The 22,461-nt window shown below is 45.8% G+C and overlaps 1 protein-coding gene across 1 annotated transcript in view; it reads right to left on the bottom strand.

Moving 5' to 3' along the window:
• Positions 1 to 22,461, bottom strand: part of LOC116816581 (uncharacterized) — a 66,906-nt gene that overhangs the window by 43,358 nt on the left and 1,087 nt on the right. The window lies entirely within an intron of this gene.

The raw sequence follows: 22,461 nt of genomic DNA, 5'->3' as shown, positions 1-22,461 counted from the left end.
TTTTCCTTCTGACATTGTACGGACAGAACAGACATCAAGCTAGACATACTCGATGTGCCTGTGCCTTTATTAATGCATGGGTCACGGACTTTCTCCATCTGCCTTTCAGGGAAGAAGCACTGTGTGTTGACGTTACTCAATTTCTAGAGACGATACAAAATTCAGGGTTCAGATGTGATTCCAGACCTGAGCTTCTCTAGAGTTCGTGGATGTTTGGATCTGGGAGTTTCCTGCACATCTTCACTGCAAAGAGATCTCACCAGGCCTAACAAGCCAAGGAGAGTCAGCCCTGGGCACTACTTGTGAATCCAGGTGCTACAGGAAGCAGTGTTGATTAATCAATAAATGGTTTTAGAGAAGGGGGCACTCTTTTCTCTGGGTATTTCTTCACTACCCACCAGATCGGCGGGTAGCGATCGATCCAGTGGGGATCGATTTATCGCATCTAGTCTAGACGCGATAAATCAACCCGAGTGCTCTCCCATCGACTCCTGTACTCCAGCACCGTGAGAGGTGCAAGCAGAGTCAACAGGGGAGCGGCAGCAGTTGACTCACTGCGGTGAAGACACCACGGTAAGTCGATCTAAGCACGTCAACTTCAGCTACATTATTCATGTAGCTGAAGTTCCGTAACTTAGATCAGTCCCCCCCCAGTGTAGACCACGCCTTAGAGTCAGTTCTCAAATACCCTGGAGAGGAAAGGCTACATTGTATATAGCTAGATATATAAAATGTCTAGGAGAGAGAGAACTAGTGTCACAGCAAGATGGTAGCAGTGGTGGTGTGCAAATTCACAATTTATATTTCACATGAATATCACCCCTCCTCCCCAAATTTCACTTTTCCCCAAATTTTAGGCGATATGAGTCAGTCTACAAGGAAAACCTGATAAAGTTCATTTCCTTCCCCCATGTTTTTGAAGCAAAGCCAAAGCCAGTTTGAACAATTGGTCTATTTTTTCAATGGAAAAATAGGTCCACTTTGCTCAAAAGCAAGGTATTTTGATTTGTAAGTTTGCGAAGGAATGTGAACGCTGAGTAGTTTTGCTTTCCATTACTAATATTACACCCCCTCCAGTTAAGAGGCACCCTGCTGCCAGAGGTGCTGTCTTTCAGATGAAACACAAAACCAAGGTCCTGCTGGTTCTGCATCATTACATTGCATTACAAAGCACTTTGGACTAGAGTAGGGATGATGTTAGTATCACAAGTGACTTTTTGTTAAGTGCTTTCTGCCTACCAAACTGTTCCCTGCAGTTTCACTTGGAGAGTGGTTTCTGTGCAGAATTGCGGAATAATATTAATGAACTAATGACTGTCACCCCAGAGGTGGCTGTATCACATTGGTGGATTCCGTGATTAATTCACACACTGTAAAGTCACGGTGCAGATATAACATCATTATTCAGCTTTTAGGAAATTTCTGAAGGGGCTTTATTTAAGAATCAAGTAAAAGTAGAGGAACAATAAACCAGAAACCTGGTCTCAGAACCATCCGTATGAAATCAATTGCTGCTTCCCTTCCAGTTAATAATGACTTTGTGTTACCAGCAGCATTCCAACAAAAGTGTCTTGACGTGAGATTCTTCTGCCATCTGCTCCATGATGTTTTCGCTTCTGTTTATGTGAACAGAGGACAGTCTCGCAACGTGCTTTTAGAAGTTCCATTTGCCTTTTATTTAGAGAATCAAGAGACCGAGGGAGTGAAAGAGATGAAGGCTTTGTGTGAATGGGAATCTGGAATTAGATCACCTTGAAAACAGTGACTGGTCATTTTTATGATGATGTATGTCTACTCAGTTTCCTTTTAAAGTGGCTTTAGGGCTGGGGAAAAGTGCTGACTTAAATACCATGGAGAATGAAGTCCTGCTATTTACATGCAGTGTGGAGTATAGGGCATATGGAGTAATAGTTAGCGTGGGGGAACGGGAACAAGGAAATCTTGGTTCTAGTCCTGACTGCTATGGTTCACTGCATGACCTTTGGGAAGTCATCTGACCTATCTGTAAAATGGGGATAGCAGTGCCCGCACCTTTCCAAGCCCTCAGATATTCAGATGAAAAGCTGCTTCATCAGTGCAGCACAATCTACATACACTGCCACATGCCTCACTCCTGTCATACCAGAAGCCCCTCTGGTGGTATAAAAGGAGTGTTTTCACAGTCTTGATCTCCTTAGTGAGCTGCTATTAGAAGAAGAAAAGACCCCTAAATTCTCATCCAAATGTGATCCTTCAAATAGATTTGTTTTGAGTTTGGGTATGGAGCAGGACAAAGGAGTATCTGTTTTCTTCAAATCCGTTCCCCTATCCTGTCTGGTGAAAGAAGCTATATTCAGCACAACCATGATGATGATGATCATTATGATGCATTGTTAGTTGATTTCCTTGCATTTGTCAGCAACAGATAGGTCAACGTAACCTGTATGGTGACAGAGCCTGGCCAGGAGCAGATTTTAATGAAATAGCCTGTGTGGGAAAATGTGTTTTGTATGAACCAGTTCCTGACACTAACAGCTGCTTCCTGTACCAGCCTGCTAGCATGCAGCTCACATCCTTCCAGGATTCTCTCACTAAATGCCACTGATCATGGAGAAGGCTGCACTGAGGTCCCAGTGGCCAGGGCGGGGAGATGCTGGCTCAAAGTGGAGGGGCTGAAACCTCCCCCCCAACTTTTCATATTTGCTCTCAAGTGAGGGAGTGACAGTTGAGTGGGGGTCAAAGTGGAGGTGAAGGTGATAAAGTTCAACAAACGCCTCCGAGTTAAATCCCAGGCTGGTCTACTCCACAAAACAAAGGACAAGGGACCAGATCCTGAGACAGGTCAATTGGTATATAGCGCCATTGAAGTCAATCACCGTCAGCCAGTTCACATTTGCTGAGGAGCCAGCCTGAAATCTGTGGATTCTCAGGCAAAACTTTAATTTCCCCACAGCTCAGAACATTCTTCTTCTGGTTTGTGAGGATAAGTAAAGACAATAAAAGAGAGAGAGAATTTTGGAGAGAGGGGTTTGGAATTACACTGCTGCTTTGGCAGTTCCTGCGTTATCCCAGTGCCAGCACTGGGATATTTATGCTCAGATAGGAAAGTGAAGTTGATCTTCAGTAACAAGCAATGGCCAATAGTTGTTGCCCCTTTTGCTAGGACATTTCAGTGCCTGGCTTATATAGGCAGCATAGGCTATAGTGGCAAAAAAGCTTCCACAATTGCTCCTGAACATATCTGAGAGTGCATTTTGGGGACAACAATCACTTGTGGGTGCAGATCAACAGAGCCCGATTCTCCCATCTTGAACCTTGAACTTTCATTTGCACATGTCTGAACTGCTTGCAAAATGCCAACATGCAGCTCTGCCTCCTCTCTGAAAAGATGGAGGTGACAGAACAAGGTGCGAGGCAGGGGACAGTCAGGCCCCCTAGAATTTAGACATTTCAACAACTTATTGTTCTTGCAAGCCTCTGCCCTCCCCCGCCCCAGGGAACTGCCACAACTAGCACCCCCCAAAAGGATTAAGGAGAGACAAAGAGCAAGTTTAACTCTGACCTCATCCCACCTGCTGCACAGACACTACCTCTTCCTGAGTTGAGAGGCAGGAGGCGAGCCCCCTGCTCAGTGAGGTCCTTCAGAAGGCACCGTTTCTCCGAGAATCACAATGCTTCCCATTGTCTCACTTGAGTGGCTCAGCTACATTCTTCTGCCAGTGCATGCCTCTGCCTCTATTTTTCAGAAAGATTTTGCTGCTTGATGGTGTGATTACCTGGTGTTTGTGCAGTTAGAAATCATTATTATGACCAAAAATAAACCCTCATAAGGCCAGTGAATAGCTCAGGGAAATTTCTTCACGTACCTGAGCAGTAATGCTCAGGACAATCATAGGTTGGGAAGTGCTGGCTCACATGAAGTGAAGACGAGTAAGGGTTGTGCAATATGGGCCTCCATGTGCTAAAGGAAAGGAACTGGGGATGCTTTATATTTCTGAGTGTTACATTCCCATGCACAGCATCCCTGGGGCTGTCTGCCTCTTGGCCATCCTGCATTCAGGGGCAGACTCCTCTCTGGTTGATAGGGCAAGGGATGGGAAATCAGGATCCCGAGTTCTACTTCCCACTCTGCACTGACCCACTTTGGCCTAGATGCAGCCCAGACTTTATGTGGCTGCCAAGTGACGGGGAAGGGAAAAGAGGATCCTTTCCTTGTGCAGCCAGTGGCAGGATCAGACAAAACCAGTGCTGGGTTTACAATGGCTCCAGTGGCTCCATGGAGCTGGGTCCATGCTGAGAAGGGGTCCTGGCCTGCTCTGCTTGCACTACACCCCGAGACGCCGCTATCTCCCCCCGCCCACCAATTGCTCCTCTTGGCCTGCCTGCTGGCTAGCCGAGGGCTCCTCTACACCCCTGGCCCCACTCCCTGCTGCTCTCAGCCCCCTGGCTGGACCCCAGTGCACCTCTGGCTCTGGGCAGTCTCAGCTTCCCACCACCTGTGGGGCCCCACCTATTTTCCCAGAGCTGAGCCGCTTGGGACTGGTGCAGAAGCCTGGCCAGTCTCAGCCAGATGTATGTGTGGGGAACAGTGTGGAGGGCTTGGTTAGGTCCCTCTAGGCAAGTGCGTCTTGAGGGACCCTGGCCGGGGCAGGCCTGGCTTGGCTGATCGCACCACTCCTGAGGGGATGGAGTGATTCCCGGCTCTGGGACCAGCCCTGGCTGCGCTACCGGTTCAGCCCAGCAGACACAGTCACCTCCCAGCAGGGCCGGTGAGTGTGGACAGGAGGCAGAGCATGGGGGAGTGGGTCTGTGGGGCGTCTGGGGGGGTGCTGGGCTGTGAAGGGGCGGGGAAGAGCTGTATGTGTTGGGGCACTAGGCAGTGGGGGTTTTGTGGGTGGTGCTGGGCAGTTGTGGTGGCTGGGAGCAGGGGGTGCTGGGCAGGGGTGGTGGTGTGCAGGGCATTGTGCATTTGTGAGTGGGTCCTGAGGGCCTCTGGCCATAGGGAGTCAGGGGGTGTTGCGGGGGCAGGGGACTGTGTGACACAGCATGAGCCTGCCCCTGAGGGGAAGGGATATGCTGGCAGCACAGGGCTGGACAGGCCACTGTGCATCTGACAACTGCTGGTTTGTAAATAGTGCCCTTGCACTGGGCAGAGCTAGGCCACCCCTGCCATGCAAGGCTCCGTTGCCTCTGGCTGGCCGCTTGCTCTGGGGACTGATCTCCCCGTACCATGCTCCACTGTCTCCAGGAGGGCCCACAAAAGGTTAATCTGGACCTGGCCAAAACTGTAGCCCCCGCTCTCAGGGAAGTGCAATGTTCTCACTGGGAGCACAGCTCCCTGAAAGCTTGTGAAGTAGGCAGCACCTCCTGCCCCCCCACCCCTCAGGTGACCAGATGTCCCGATTTTATATGGACAGTCCCGATATTTGGGGCTTTTTCTTATATACGCCCCTATTACCCCCCAACTCTTTGTCCTGATTTTTCATATGTGCTGTCTGGTAACCCTCTTCCCCCAATGCATTGGTGGGGTAGGGTATGCTGCAGCCTTCAAAGAAGTGTAGAATTTGTGTGCTCCTCTGCACCCAGAAGCACACTGGAAAGTATTCTGCCCTATGCAGACACCACACCTCTGGTACTTCCTCTGGGGCACTGCCATTTCTCTCTGTCCCCAATGCAGGGCTCTGCCTATATGTCACAATCTAGCCCTTACTGACTATGGACAACTTACTTCACCTCACTTTCCCCATCCGGGGTTAATAATGTACTTCCCTGCCTCACAGGGGTCTCTGAGGCCTAGGTCATTAAATGTTGTGAATCTCGTTTTGATCCTGGGTTCACGGATAAGCCCGGGAAAATTCCTTCTTCCCGGGGTGGGGGAGGGCAGAGCTTGCAAGAAAATTCTGGCTCTGGTTCTATTATCTGCAACCTCTGCTATTCTGCTCTCTCTGCCTCTGTGCAGTGCTGGACTTTGCCAACAAACATCACCCCTGTGTCAGATATTCCATCCCACAGCACGTGGTGGGCCTCTTCCCAATATTCAGAATACTCAGGAGAAAATGAAATGGGCTAAACCTGTGGTGTTAATCTGCCAGGTTTTCATTTCAGGGATAACAACATTTTACTGACTGGAGGAGTCGCTACTTGCATTGAACTATGATTCTCTTCTTTCTTCAGCTACTCCAGCCCCAGGAATGAATGCCACATTGGGGTGTTTGTATTACACAAGGCTATAACCTCTGTTCCAGTGGCATGTGTGTATGTAAGTAGGGACAGGATAGCTTTATAATAGACAAACAAACCCCTTCTTGGAAAAAGGATGACTTGTTTTTAAGAATTCCCTTTTAGTACATTACCTACTTGTGGGCCAGCCCCCAAACTGGCACAACTCTAGATGATCATGATCGAGTTTCCACCATTGCAATAAGTGGGATGCTTCCCAGTCTCAACAAAGGTGCCATTGGTTTTTTTAATATCTTCTCTAGACATACACTAATGCCTTGCTTTCCAATAGTATCTTCCATCTGAGGATCTTTAAGCACTTTACAGACATGAATCAATTAAGTCTCACAGCATCCTTGTTACATACAGTAGATAGGCATTAGAGTGCCCACTTTAAACATGGTGAAACTAAGGCTCAAAAAGGCTTAAGTAACTAACACAAGATAGCACAAAGAAACAGTAGCAGAGTTAGAAAGAGAACCCAGGTCTCCTTACTCTAGTCCCCTCCTCTAATCACTAGAAACATTCCCCCACAATTTTATTACAATTTATTAATTGTAAACAACCACAAGTGAGACCAAGCCCCTGCCCGAGGACTTTACATTCTAATCCAGACAGACACCACACTAATAATGTAAGGAGTGAGTGGGAGGGTAGTAGCAGACAGTCAGAGAAGATTACTCTTATACAATATTGTAACTAATCTTTGGCCACTCAGAAATTCCTGGCATCAGGGAGGATTGAACTCAGATTATCCTGCTCCAAAAGTACAGACCCTTGCCACTTGAGCTGAAGGAGAATCTCCATTAACAACAAACAGTATAGGGCATATGACATGGAGTTAAGAGTTCTGAATCATCCAGTAGAAGGCTGTGGCTCACATACATACTAGCCAATTCATATGACTATCCTGTAACTATTGCCCATATTGTTGCTCTAAAAATCTTCCAGTCACAACACCATCACATTTTCAGTGCTTTACTGGCTAACTTCACACGTTAAAAATGGACTAGCCTAGCTCTGCCATATTGCTTCATGTCAGGTAAGGACATTTTAGTATTTTATGTTATTTCACTTTGACAGGGAAAACTATTCCATACTCAGAAGGGAGATGCCAGTGGAAAGCAGCCTTTTTATTAGTTCTTGGGATGGATTTTGTCAGCAGAAGCATATGGTAAAGCATTAACTTTTCCCTACGAACAATAGTCAGGCTTCTTTAACCCTTCAGCCTCTTCTTGGAGCCACAATTAGTCAAAGAAGGAAGCATAAATAATACTGGGTGGCCACATTGTGTTATCTGGGGACAAATGCCCCATCAGAGAGAGAACCAGCTGAGGGTGAACTGAGAGCTAAGAAGATTGGTTGCATATATTTATCTGAGCTGTTTTACACAAGCTCATTTTCACTTGGCATTTTACTAATCGCTTTTCTTTACTTTTTTATTTCTCCAAAAGAAAAATCCAAATCCAAACATTTCTTAAAATATGCAGAGCCCGACGGTGCTAAATCACATCTGAAGGACGTGCTTTGAAAATAGCTTCATTTCCTGCCAAGAAATGGAACCTGACCAATTTATTTTAAAATGTCCCATATCAGCTGGTCAGGGAGGGGCGGAACTTATCTATCAACAGCCAAGTGGGTTTTCCAGGACTGGGCAATAGTTTGACCCATACTATTCTGTTCCATTTCATCTCTTCAGCTCCCATGAATTATTTATACCTGCAGGGTTATGCTCAGGATCCCTGGAACAACATAAAAATGGATGGTAAAAATGATGTCCTCGAAAGGACAAAAGCTGTTGCTGATGTAAGCAAAGCTCAAGCAAACAGACCTTCCGCTGGAGAGAACTCTGCCCAGGGCAACTTTGGGAACGGTCAGATCCCGATCCAAACAGCATGGTTCGGAACTGCCTCAAACTTGGCTAAGTTTGGTTCTGGGCCAGTGGCTACTAAATACAGCTTGATTGTATGAAAGCTTTGGATGCCTTTAGAAACACCTAGGGTTTCTCCCAGCAGACTGTATTGCAAGACGAGTTGTTCCCAATGCAGCAATGCTATACAAGCATCCTCAGCGTGTATCAGTATATACTGCTGTTTGTATCATGAAGCTGGAGTGTTGCACTGCTGAAATTAGAACCCTAAAAACAAATTCTGGAGTCTTAATTGCCCTGCAGGCTGCAGGATAGTCCTATGAGAAGTGTAAATGACCCACAAACTTGGTGACTGGCCACACCACCTAAACCTAAATAAGTTGAAGTTCTTTAGAAAGGAATCCCATAGTTCTGAGCAGAAGAGTAAGGACAGATATTATTTATATTGCGGTAGTGCTTAGGAGTCCCTGTCATGGTGCAGGACCCCATGGTGCTAGATAGCAGTCACTTCATTATCTGGCATCACAGACGGAAAGATGATTCCTGCTGCAATAGAGAACTGACATACTAAGGAAGCAAAACTCCTGATATTTTCAGGCTTCAGCCCATTGACACTGTGGCAATGGACAGAATCTGTGATAATTTATGAGCACCTCTACTGCTGCAAACATCCAAGCCTTGTCTTTTCTCCATTACTCTAGAGGTTCAGCTCTTGGGTGTGTCTATCTGTATTTTTGGGGACATCCTATCAGAATAAAATACCATCCTGTACAGAGAATAAAAGATCAGACTGGAAGATACAATGGCCAATTATAGACATGGTGACTCTTAACAGATAAAGTGAAGTTTTAGAATTGTTTATCTTCTTTAACAAGTAGCCAAGTGCAGCCTTATTCCTAAGCTTAATGGTTTTAGATCCTGGTTTTAGAGCCTTGTTTCTAAATAATTAGGATATTTCATTCTGTTCTATGTGTTTACCCCTAAGGAACCAACCAATTTATGGTGCAGCTGGAAGTATGTAAAGTTTCCTTGCAATCCTCAGGGTATTGTATTGCTGTGCACACTGCATTGTTATGATGTGGATTGTGATAGAACCTAGAGTGCCCAGTCAGGATCAGATCATTGTATAAGCACAAAGTAAGGTGCCCTCCTCCTAACAAGAGGCAGCTTGAGTACTCAGTCATTTTTTTTGTTTTTTTCTTGCATGTGTAATTTATTCAGTGGCTCACATTCTAGGATATTTATATTGGTGGCAGATGACCCCCTAAGTGTTTGCTTCTGTTCCCGCAAGGTCTTACCATTGATTTCAACAGGATCAGGTCCTGAATGTTTGAGTTTCAGTTCAAAGAGGCACCCAGAAATTCAGAAGCTTTTCTTATCCCTATGTGCCTGAGTAATTGGGATGAAAGTCTCACAAGACCAAGCTTTTCACATCTTTCCACTTTGCATCAAAGCAATTAAATCACAAGTTGGCAGGCACTAAAGAAATCAATAAGACATCTTAGAAGAGCCCAGTTCTTCCTGTTTTTGGCCAGGTCATTATACAGCAAAAGAAGCCTCTGGAATGGGAGTTCATTGGTTTCTCCTCAAATCCAAGTTAAGAGGGCCACAAGAAGCAGAAAAAAATGAAACATTAGTTTGTAAACTTAGCTAAATATTTAACATGCATAAAGCGCCCACAGGCTTTAGTTCAAGCCCTTGAGCAATTCTTAGTCTATCCAAACTGAGACTCATCTCTGATCTATAGGTATTAATATTTGAAATATTTGCTACATTCCCTCTACAAAGGAAGGTTCTGTTCTTCTGAGGTTCTACTGCCATACCTGTCACTGTGGTATCTGAGTGCCTCATATGGAGATGTTCTTTTCAAAGATTCCAGGAAGTCTATTTTTTTTTAAATATTACTTTTGCTTGTCACTTGTCTTCCCAAGAAAGACCAGGACAGACTCTCTTGAGAGTGCAAGAGCAGCAAAGAGTCCTGTGGCACCTTATAGACTAACAGACATATTGGAACATGAGCTTTCGTGGGTGAATACCCACTTTGTCGGATGCATGTCAAGTGGGTATTCACCCATGAAATCTCATGCTCCAATACGTCTGTTAGTCTATAAGGTGCCACAGGACTCTTTGCTGCTTTTACAGATCCAGACTAACACGGCTACTCCTCTGATACTTGACAGTGCAGTGTCTCTACTCTCATCTTCTTACTGCATCCCTCAGGGTTGAAGGCATCTGTCAGTTACTTGGGAATGTTCTTTCTTAGGGAACTGTTTCTTGCTTCTCCAATTGTGAATGAGTCTCTCTCATTTTTTTTTACATATTTATTATTTTTACCATTAGGCTTGGATGATTTCCAGTAATATGCCCTTAAACAATTCCAAAGAAACAACCAAGAAGCCCTGCATGGGAAACCAATGCAGACAGACTTAAAAAATGCCTTTTAAACCTTTAATGAAGGCTGGGACTTTGGAATAGAAGCCCCTACTGTGAAGTCGGATGTATATATAATGGGAGGGAACTTATTGGATTTCTAGGTATAAAAATTCATCAATGAGTCCAATGTAAATTATGAACAGAGTTTTTTTTCTAAAGTGCAAATAAATTCTTCACTGAACCAAGATTTAGCCAAATGAAAAAGTTGCGTAGCCGCCAAACCCAAGGAATGGAAGAATGTAACACATGCCTTTGTGCCTTTAAAAAAAACCACACACTCTGTTTTTCATCTAGCACAATTCTCTCCACTGCTTCCATATTGAAAATACAAATGTATGGACAGTTGGGTGGGCAAGTGGGATTATTTCATGCTGCTCTACACAGGGAATCAAAGAGCAGTATGACTGCTCAGAGCTCCAGTATGAAACTGGAGACAAGCCTGTTGAGAGTCTTTGGATTAGGTTTAGAGGCGAGAGCAACAAAGGTGATGTCATGGTGGGCATCTGCTATAAACCACCAGACCGAGAATGAGGTAGATGAGGCTTTCTTTGGACAACTAACAGAAGTTTCCAGATCACAGGCCCTGGTTCTCATGGGGGACTTCAATCACCCTGGCATCTGCTGGGAAAGCAATACAGCAATACAATACACAGACAATCCAGGAAGTTTTTGGACCGTGTTGGGGACAACTTCCTGGTGCAAGTGCTGGAGAAACCAACTAGGGGATGTGCACCCTTGACCTGCTGCTCACAAACAGGGAAGAATTGTTAGGGGAAGTAGAAGTGGGTGGCAACCTGGGCAGTAGTGACCATGAGATGGTTGAGTTCAGAATCCTGACAAAAGGAAGAAAGGAGAACAGCAAAATATGGACCCTGGACTTCAGAAAAGCAGACTTTGACCCCCTCAGGGAACTGATGTGAGGCTAATATGAGGGGGGAAAGGAATTCAGGAGAGCTGGCTGTATTTTAAAGAAGCCTTATTGAGGTTGCAGGAACAAACCATCCCAATGGGCATAAAGAATAGCAAATATGGCAGGCAACCAGCTTGGCTTAACAGAGAAATCTTCGGTGAGCTTAAAAAAAACAAAAAGGAAGCTTACAAGAAGTGGAAACTTGGACAGATGACTAGGGAGGAGTATAGAAATATTGGTTGAGCATGCACGGGTGTAATGAAGAAGGCCAAAGCACAATTGGAGTTGCAGCTAGCAAGGGAAGTAAAGGGTAAACAGAAGGGTTTCTACAGGTATGTTAGCAACAAGAAGATGGTCAGGGAAAGTGAGGGATCCTTACTGAATAGGGGAGGCAACCTAGTGACAATTGATGTGGAAAAGCTGAAGTACTCAGTTTTATTTTTGCCTTGGTCTTCACAGACAAGGTCAGCTCCCAGACTGCTTCAATGGGCAGCACAGCGTGGAGAGGAGGTAAGCAGCCCTCAGTGGTGAAAGAACAGGTTAAGGACTATTTAGAAAAGCTGGACAAGCACAAGTCCATGGGGCTGGATGCACTGCATCCGAGGGTGCTGAGGGAGTTGGCTGATGTAATTGCAGAGCCATTGGCCATTATCTTTGAAAACTCATGGCAATCGGAGGATGTCCCGGGTGATTGGAAAAAGGCAAATATAGTGCCCATCTTTTAAAAAGGCAAGAAAGAGAATCTGGGGATCTACAGACCGTCAGCCTCACCTCAGTACCTGGAAAAATCATGGAGCAGGTCCTCAAGGAATCCATTTTGAAGCACTTGGAAGAAAGGAAGGTGATCAGGAACACTCAACATGGATTCACCAAGGGCAAGTCATGCCTGACCAACCTGATTGCCTTCTAAGATGAGATAACTGGCTCAGTGGATATGGGGAAAGTGGTGGATGTGATATACCTTGATTTTAGCAAAGCTTTTGGTACGGTCTCCCATGGTATGCTTGCCAGCAAGTTAAAGAAGTATGAATTGGATGAATGGGCTATAAAGTGGATAGAAAGCTGGCTAGAGTATCCAGCTCAACGGGTAGTGATCAATGGCCTGAAGTCTAGATGGCAGCTGGTATCAAGCAGAGTGCCTCAGAGAGTTTTGTTCAACATCTTCATTAATGATCTGGATGACGGTATGAGTTGTACCCTCAGCGAGTTTGTGGATGACTCTAAGCTGGGGGGAGAGATAAATATGCTGGAGGGTAGGGATAGGGTCCAGAGTGACATAGATAAATTGGAGGATTGGGCCAAAAGAAAACAGATGAGGTTCAACAAGGATAAGTGCAGAGTCCTGCACTTACGACGGAAGAGTCCCAGGCACAGCTACAGGCTATGACTGACTGGCTAAGCGGCAGTTCTGCAGAAAAGGACCTGGGGATTACAATGGAAGAGAAGCTGGATATGAGTCAACAGTGTGCCCTTGTTGCCAAGAAGGCTAACAGCGTATTTGGCTGCATTAGTAGGAGCATTGCCAGCAGATTGAGAGAAGTGATTATTTCCCTCTATTAGACACTGGCGAGGCCACATGTGGAGTATTGCGTCCAGTTTTGGGCCCTCACTACAGAAAGGATGTGAACAAGTTGGAGAGAGTCCAGTGGAGGGCAACAAATATGATTAGGGGGCTGGGGCACATGACTTTTGAGGAGAGGCTGAGGGAACTGGTCTTATTTAGTCTGCAAAAGAGAATAGTGAGGGGGGATTTGATAGCAGCCTTCAACAACTGAATGGGGGTTCCAAAGAGGATGGAGTTTGGCTGTTCTCAGTGATGGCAGATGATAGAACAAGGAGCAATGGTCCCAGGTTGCAGTGGGGGAGGTCTAGGTTGGATATTAGGGAAAACTATTTCACTAGGAGGGTGGTGAAGCACTAGAATGGGTTACTTAGGGAGGTGGTGGAATCTTCATCCTTAGAGGTTTTTAAGGACTAGCTTAACAAGCTCTGACTGGGATGATTTAGTTGGGGTTGATGCTGCTTTGAGCAGGGGGTTGAACTAGATGACCTCCTGAGGTCTCTTGCAACCCTAATTTTCTATGATTCTATGATCTGAATTTGAGAGTCAAGCTTGTTCCTTTCTTCTCTGGCGGGCAGGGGCTGAGACTCTACAGTACACCATGAGAGGGGTGAGAAAAAGGAAAATATAACCATGCAAGGGAGAGAAAAGGCCAACAATAAACACTATGTGAGGCAGTAATACTTCAGGTCCATTGGGAACATGAAATGATACCCCAGCTCCATCCCCATTTCCCGAAGATTTCAGATATCTCATTCCCCTCCACTGAAATACAACCACCTCGGGGGTAGAATGCTGCAGCACCAACCTTCCCTTGCTCACCCCCTAGGGGTGAGAAGGAAGTTCTCTTTGCATGAGCCATTGAATTTTTGGGCTCTTACGGTATGTCTACACTGCAGTTAGTCACCCGTGACTGGCCCTTGTCAGCTGACTCGGGCTTACTGAGGCTAAGGGGATGTTTAACTGCAGTGTAGACGGTCGGGCTTGGGCTGCAGTCTGAGCCCTGGGCTTCTTACATTTTGCAGGGTCCTAGAACCTAAGGTCCAGCCCAAGCCTGAATGGTTACACTGCAATTAAGCAGTGCCTTAGCCTGAGCTCTGTGAGCGTGAGTCAGCTGGTACGGGCTAGCCATGAGTTTTTAATTGCGGTGTAGACGTACCCTCGGATGAGATTACCATCAAAGAGGCCATCTACTGCTGTTTGCGCTGGTGGCTTCAGTGATGTGGATACCTATCCATTCGGAACTGGGATAAGACCCACCAATTCTTTACACAGACCTTTGCTTTCTTTGATTCATAAAAGCAACTTTATTCCTTTGCTAGGTTTCCCCAGCTCTATTGCATCAGAGCCCCTTGCAGAAGGTCATGAGGTTTATCTCACGAATGAATTATTTGCAAATGGAGTTGGTTTGTGGATAACTAAGTCTTCCCTACCGCATTAGCTGTCAACAGAAACCCAATGGCCTTGGTACCTTGTGGGTTTAAGTATGTAGTAGATATTATCGCTATTCTGAGTCTGATGCGTCCCGTGTATTTACATTAATTAAATCATTTCATTTGCAACTTGGCAATGGAAGAGAGCTTGAAAAGAGGCAGCTGTGTGCATCTGGATTTCATTAGAGTTGAACATTAATCTCTTTATGCCTTATAAGCATCATGTTAGTGTTATACAGTTTTGGATTTACTAAATGGCATTCTCAGAACTGGCTGGTGGAAAAAACAGGCTAATCAGCAGTGACTCTTACAAAGTACACAGCATGAAAAGAAGTCCCCTGCTTGCATCACTCACCCACCTGCCAACTGGAATGGGGACAGCATGAATACTTCCAAGTAGAATCCACCTTCCAATGCCTGCTTAAAACTTGAGATATGCTTACGAAAGATTCAAGCAACCCCAAACTTGGGAAAGCAACATTCCAGAATCAAAACCTGGATCTGAATTTCATAATCCTCAGCGGAGTAACTCTGGATTTTACACAACCATTGTAAATAGCGAGAGGATTTGGCCAAAGAAGTGCCTTTTATTTTTGCTAGTTTTTGAGAGGGCAGCAAGAGATGGGTGAAATTGTAAGAGAGGCAGTTGGAGACACATCACTGAACAGGTGGTGAAAGACTAGGGTGGAGACAGAGGTTTGGGAGTGATCAGCATAAGGGTATTATTTGAATCATGCAAGGAACATTGAGTAAAAGAGCAGTGAGAGGGCTAAGAACAGACAATGGGAGAAGCTAACATAATGAGGTGAAGGAGGAGTTGCCCAAGGAGGTGGTGAAGGAGAGATTAGAGAGAGACAAAGAGATCTGAGAGTATATAGTACTGCTAATTCTCAATAGGCTCATCTCAGGAAGACATTTTGTTCCATAGGATGAATTTGTATAAAAGAGTGCCATTGTGAATGGGGAGGTAACACCTTCTTCTACAGCACCCACAACTGGCCACTCTTGAACTGTGTCTACACTACAACAAAAGGTGTGTTCTTAATTAAGGTTAGCTAAATCAAGTTAAAATAGCATTGAAGACTCGGCAACTCAGGTTAGCAGCTCAAGATGACAGATTGCAGGCCATCGGGCTGTTTTGATATATCAATTCTTATGTCTCTATTTCTAGTGCAGCATTAAAGAACTGCCAACGAGCAATGGGAAACATTGAGAAATGTTTTATTTCAAGATGATTCTGCTATTTTTCATATATTATTTTCTGTCTTCTGCTTTACCTGTTTGTTTTGTTTAGTTTTGTTTGATCACTGGGGGCATTCTTGTGAAAACAGAGTCAGGTGAAATTGGGAACAGTGCCATGGTACATTACCAGGTGCAGAAGGCCCAAGAATGATGGGAACAAACCCTAAAGAAATGTACTGACTACCCCCAGAGTTCCACACAGCTCTACGCTTTATCAATCCCTTCAGTTTCTCTGAATTCTTTGCAACTTGTCAAAATCTGTCTGGTATTCAGTACTGAGAACCTCAATACAACATCCCAGCTGCATTTGCACCAGACATATAGAGAGGGACTATGCTCTGTGATATGCTAGTAGTCATTAAATTACTCCTATCTGTTATCTACCTGTCCTGGCAGTATTTCCCCACAACATACACCTCCCCACACACAAATCCACAAAGTTCTTTGGCTTGTCACATCTCCAACAAAGGCTGCAGGCAACTCCAAAAACAGAACAAAGCAAACATTTCAATGAGAATTATGAAAAATAAGTTATCACAAAAACATCCTGTTTTCCTTCAGATTCTCTCTCTCACTATAGGCTACACCCCACCCTGCCTGTTTTCAGAGAGACTGATTATGGGCACTGGGTTTTGGAAACTTTCTCAGTCACTTTTCCAGTTCTTATCTGAACAGCCTGTTTGTTCACTATGGGGTGGGGGATGAGAGGTGTAGAAGGGGAAGGGAACGGGGTGAGAGAGAATGGCTCCCCCTCCCCCAGCACTTTCACGTATAGTCTCTAACAACCTCAGTGAGAGGGGAAATAGGAAACAGCATCATTTTCTGATCCCAGTGACTGAAACATTTACTGGTAAATCTGGGCCCCTGGCAGTGATATATATTCCTGCTAAAACACACATGCCAGGCCAGCGCCTGTGTAATGGGGTTGATGATATCCTCTTGTACCATGGTGATGAGGGTACCCCTGAGAATGTATATACATTAAAGCTCTAACCAGGGGCACCTACAGAAGGACGGGGATTTGGCAACTTGCAAATCTCCAACTTTCATCCATGGGCAATGAATGATGTGCAGATCAGGCCATTCTTTAGGGACCATCTCTGAAAGACCACACCTACATTTTAGTTGCCAATCACTGGAATGATACCAGCTGACAAACACTGACTGGCTGGCACAATTCTATTTCCATTTAGAGATGGTAGTTCTGGAATAAAGTACTGGAGCACAGTGGGTGTGATGACTTCTAGTGAGGGTAGCACGGGAGTGAGTGAATAAGTGTAAGATTGTGGGCCGTGTGAATGCGTGTAAGTGTGTACGAGTACAATGTGAGTGTAAATAGGAGTGGATGTTTCTGACTGTACTACAGAAGTGTACAGACTTGAATGTGTATGTAGATTTAGTAGTGTAATATCAGCATGTGGGTTTCTGGAATGGTAGCATAGGTATCTGTGAAGGAGTGTGTAATTGGTCTGAGTGAGTGCACTGGTGTAGTGTAGGAATGTGTGCACATGTAATGTAGGTGTTTATGAGTGTACATGTGAATTGGTGTCATGTCGGTGTCTGAAGATGACAGTACAGATGAAATCAAGGCAGCTATGGAGGCAGATGTCATATAGGTGTGCTGATATCAGATACTCTCGTGGCTGTGTCTAGGTGTGAGTGGCTGTAACATGCATAGTTATCTGAGAACAGCAAATCAGCTAAGCAGTTTCCTTCCTTATTTCTCATACCAAGATGCAATTTGTATAGAACTAAACAATTCTACACGCAGCACAACACCAGCGGTTAGACCCAATGCTTCCCCTTAGGAGCCTGGGGTGGAAGAGGGCTAGTTTGCTACTATTGATTTTTTTTTAAAAAAATGCACATATTTTAAAAAATAAGTCAGAATCCTACATAGATTATGAATAAGGGGACTCAGCATCTCTTGGCTAATTAGAGTGAATGTCCACTAGGTCTTCAGACTCGTGGCTAAAAAAAATAAAAAAAAACACTGATGTGTTCATCTTCTGATATATGTAAGCAGAAGATTCAGCCTGACTAGTGTTTGTTTAGAATAGAAGCTCTTGGCTCACATCCATTGAAGTCCCAGCAGCAGTGTAACTCGTTACCACATAGGAGATTTGTGTGCAGTGCAGGGGTAGTCCCAGGACTTTCTCCTTTCCAAGGCCTGTGCAGCTAAGGCTCAATGAAGAGGGGCAGATTGGAGAAGCAGTCCACATTCAAACATTGACCCCAGCCTCATGCAATTGGAAATTTCAGGAGAACCTGATATTTTCTATACTTATTCTGGTTCTGGTCCCAGTTGGAACTCAGATACAGAGATGCTCAAAAATAACTTGAAGAAAAAGATAAGCCATATACAATTTTGTTCACCAGCAGAACTTTACAAAGCCTTTGACAATGCCTTTGACAATGCCTTGTATTTAGTTGCTAGAACACAGAGGAGCTGGAAGACACTGCCAGTCACTACATCTCCCATGCTGGCCATGTTCTAAAAACAACTGAGAGATTTCATTTCTAAATGTTTGCTATGTCATTCATATTTGAATAACATGACTCAAAGCTAAATAGTAATACCCTGAAAAAGTTGATTTCAGCAAATTAAAAGTCTTTTTTAAGAGTAAACATGACAGATTTTCTCTTCTATAAGGCACATGTGAATTATTGGGAGTCACTAAAATATGCTGTTACAAATTTTCTTTCAAGATCCATTTGACTGACTGTATGGACAATTAGATCTTGGAGAAATGTGTTTTGTTAGTTAGGATATAGTTCTTTTGAGAAACTGTGCATATTACTAGTGAAGCTCCTTGCTGGTTTAGTATGTCTCTCAAGTGAATTCTTTATTATCTGCAGGGCCACTGCCTGCAATATATACCCAGTCAAGCCAACAAAAACATTATGTGAGGCCAACATTACACGACACAGTGTTGTGAGGTGAGGTGGTATATCAGATCAGGCCTCTGATTTTTTTTTACAGTTTAATTATTTTTCTTGTCACATTCCAGATGATGATGATGTATTATTTTAAAACTAATAAAGGTATTACAAAATTAACCCAGCTTTTCTTTCAATTTTAGAAAATGTTCAAGTTTTGAACAAAAGTTCTGGAAGGTTATTTTGTTTGAATCAATTTGCCCATCCCTAATCCTGAAATTCCAGGGGCAAGGAGATATACACATTAATATTCCCTCCTACTTGCTTTTGCTGGCTGGATTTGCTGTCAGAATGATAGAGGAAAGGTGCTGCTATGGAGGATGAAAAGGTAGTGATGCCCCAGTATGAAAGGGTAGGAGAAAAGATCAGTTCTGGCCTGGACACAGAGAAAAGGAGACCAGAAGTTGAACTTCAGTTCTGATGATATCCCCTCCAGCACTTTGTAACAACTATAGAAGAGACTGGCCCCAGAGAACCCACTGTGCCTAGTGCATAGTGAAACAGGACTAGGGAGGTATCATTAGTAATGTGTGGATATACAGGCAGGGCAGCAACAATCAATTTTAGTTCTGCAAAGCTGTCGAGTCTCAGTGCCTTGATTTTGAGCTCCCAGACACATGGGACAAAACCGATAATCAGGCCATTGAAAACATAGCTATCACTAGGATTGCATTGCAAACGGGAAGCTGCAGAGCTCTGACGTACCTCTCTTCGGGCTTGGCTACACTTGCAAGTTGCAGCGCTGGCGAGGGGGTTACAGCGCTGCAACTTAGCAGGTGTCTACACTTAAAAGCTCAGCCAGCGCTGCAACTCTCTGTTTGCAGCGCTGGCTGTACACCTCGGTCTGCTTCCGGTGTAGCGAGCGCAACGCTGGCAGTCAGTGTGTGACACTCACCAGCGTTTTTATTGGGCCTCCAGGGTATTCGGATTATCCCAAGCATCCTTTCTTGCCTCTCTGGTCATCGTTTGCCATCCACTGCCCTGGTCAGAGCTGGAGAGGAGGGGAGGATTGTAGAGAACCGAAGGTAAGGCTACTGAGGTGTTGGAGACTCCAGGAATCATCAGGAGGAGCTATTTCCACAGGAACAAGCTAAGCAGTTTCAAGCTGACTGGGCTCGGTAGTAGGACAGCAGAGAGACCTATTCCTGTAAGAAAGCTTTAATTAGAGGAGCCAAGTTGGGAGCAGGGGAGCGTAATGGCTGCCTGCAAGCATGCCTAGAGTGGAATAGCCGCATTGATTCCCTGTAGCTGTTCTTTCTTCCATAAGCCACGAAAACCCCATGGCTCCAGAGTGAACGGCGCCCACCCCCACCCTTCCCAGGGTGAGCTGGCGGTGTGCAAGATGGCTCTGAGAGTAGCGCTGTTGCAGATTATGGTGTAGGTTCAGTGTTATTCCCTGTAGCTGCTCTTTGCTTCACCATAGAGTCACAGAAACCCATGGCTCACAGGTTCCACAGTGAAGCAGCCCCCACCCCCACCCTTCCAGTGAGCCACGGCAGCCCCCCCTATCCACTGGGAAACAAACGCGTGTGGGAAACCGCGCAATCATCTTCTGCAGCCGGCCTCTCTGCTGCTATGCGCAGAATGAGAAATGATGCTACAAACTCTTAAAACAATGCAGGCTCTGTATAACAGTTTTCTCTCTGTGTTTTTTTAAAGTGACCTTGAATCGCTTCCATCAGTGCAGGATTCTGAAAGACTGCAAAAGCTAAGAAAAAACCGAAGAAGACTAAGAGATAGAGGGTGAAAAGCAGGTATGCATCTTATCCCAGAAATTAAAAAAAGTCAAGAACTGGAGGGATAGGAAACCATAGAAAAGACACAGGCTGCCAGAGAAAGGAATTGACTATACCAAGAGAGCACAGATCGGCAGGGATGACTTAAAAAAAAGTGGAACAAGAAAAGCCTTCCATTTCTGTTCATGTATTATTTTACTCACTCCATAACTATGAAAATAAAATTAATATCAGCATTTGCATATCATATATGCTGTTGATTGTTATAAGTGACGCTGCTTCACAGTGTGGGTCCCCGCACTCCCGTGGGGGTGCACAATGTCGGTTCCAGTGCTCCCGTGCAGCGTTAATGCCTGCGAAACTGCAGGGCACATGGGAACATGGGCTGAGTGAAGGCAGGGCAGGGGCTGATGCGGTAAGGGTCTGGCTGCAGGCAGGGCAAGGGATGGTGGGCTGGTGTGACAGGGTGTGGGGCGGGCTGGCTAAGGGGGCAGTGGGGATGGCAGCAGGGATTGCTAGGAAACAGGGCGGGGGATGTGGGCGCGTGCAGTAGTGGCAGAGCTTGGCGGGCAAGCAGTGTGGGGCTGGGGGGCTGGGTGGCAGGCTTGCAGGGTGTGTGCAGGGGTTTGGGGGAAGACAAGGACAGTTGGGGCCGAAGGTGGCGTGGTGTGGCCGGGTGCAGAGCTGCTGCAGCAGGGGGGCTGGAACTGGTGTGGGCAGTCATGGGTTGCAGCAGAGGCAGGCTGGAACCCAGCCCTTAAGTAGCCCCAAACCCTCTACTCCCGGGACCCTTTTAAACTAGAGCACGTTGGGAGTGCTGGGAAGCAACGAGAGGCGGGGCTCCGCGCTATTGAAGACCGGGGTGGCAGACGGGCAGCGGACCCAGGCTTAGTGTAAATCCCCCCTACTAGCCCCACGGCTCAGGGGGCTATTTAAAGGTCCAGACTCCAGCCGGGGTCGCGGGCTTGTCGCCTCTGCGGAGCTCCGACAGTGAGAGCGGGCTTGCCGTTGCTCCGCGAGTCAGCCGGGCCTGTGATTGCCGCCTCACAAGCCGGAGCGTGGCAAGCTCCGGACTCCGGATCTCGCTGCGAGCGCAGAAAGCAAAGCCCCCGCCGCACCACTCTAATGGCTGGAGGCCGCCGCCGGAGCGCACAAAGGCCCGCAGCCTGGCTAGACTCTAGTGGAGAGCAGGGCACATGCCTGCGCCACCATGCCGGCACTTACGTACTCCAAAGGAGACAGACCTGTGGAGCAGACCGAAGTGGGAGGGGAAGTTAAAAAAAAAAAAAAAAAAATGAAAAGGTGCCAAGGTGCGGGCCTCTTTAGCGTGGGGTCCTCGGTCCCGCAGCACGGTGGTTGAACAAGGGTGGAAGAACAGAATGACCGCACCCTTCCATCCCCTTCCCACAACCCACAGCGACAAAATGGGACGAGGTGCTCTGTGGGATAGCTGCCCACAATGCACCACTCACAACTGCACTGCAACTGGTGCAAGTGTGGACACACTGCAGCGCTGGTCGCTGTCAGTGTGGACACACTGCAGCGCTGGCTGTACACAGCTGTATGACCACAGTTGTAACTGCCAGCGCTGCAAAACTGTAAGTGTAGACAAAGCCTTCGCTCAGAGTTCATAATAGGTTTAGATTACGGTAGCCACTCTTTTGCGTTGAAATTCCCCCACTCCCCCTGCCAAAAAAAAAAGTTTGTTATTTTTCAATGTTAAGAGATGTGGCAGAGAACACAGTCCCCTCCACCGCCAGTTGCTAGCATAAAGAGCTCCCTTTGGCCCACTGCAGCTGTCCTGCTAGCACAATAGAAGTGAAGCTTAACCTGCTATTTATGGATGGAGAACTGAATCAACAAGCATTTGAAACATTGTCATGTGATATTTATCTAGTACTTTACATCCCAAAGGATCCCAAACATTTCTTATGTAGGAAACACTTCACCTACCACTGAAATGCAACCACCTCTGGAGTGGAACACATCAGTTGTTTCACAATAAACAGGGACACCACAGAACAGTTTCAGAAAGGAAGAAGAAATGTGTAGCCAAGTGAACCTGCAGGGGGGATTTGGGTTTGTAATAATCCAAGGCAGAATTTTGGTTATCAGGAGACCCAGGCTAATATCTTTAC

The sequence above is a fragment of the Chelonoidis abingdonii genome, chromosome 8 (genome assembly GCF_003597395.2).
Source record: "Chelonoidis abingdonii isolate Lonesome George chromosome 8, CheloAbing_2.0, whole genome shotgun sequence".
Classification (NCBI taxonomy): domain Eukaryota; kingdom Metazoa; phylum Chordata; order Testudines; family Testudinidae; genus Chelonoidis; species Chelonoidis abingdonii.
The sequence above is the reverse complement of the archived record's forward strand: the minus strand, read 5'-3'. Positions and strand labels throughout refer to the sequence as shown.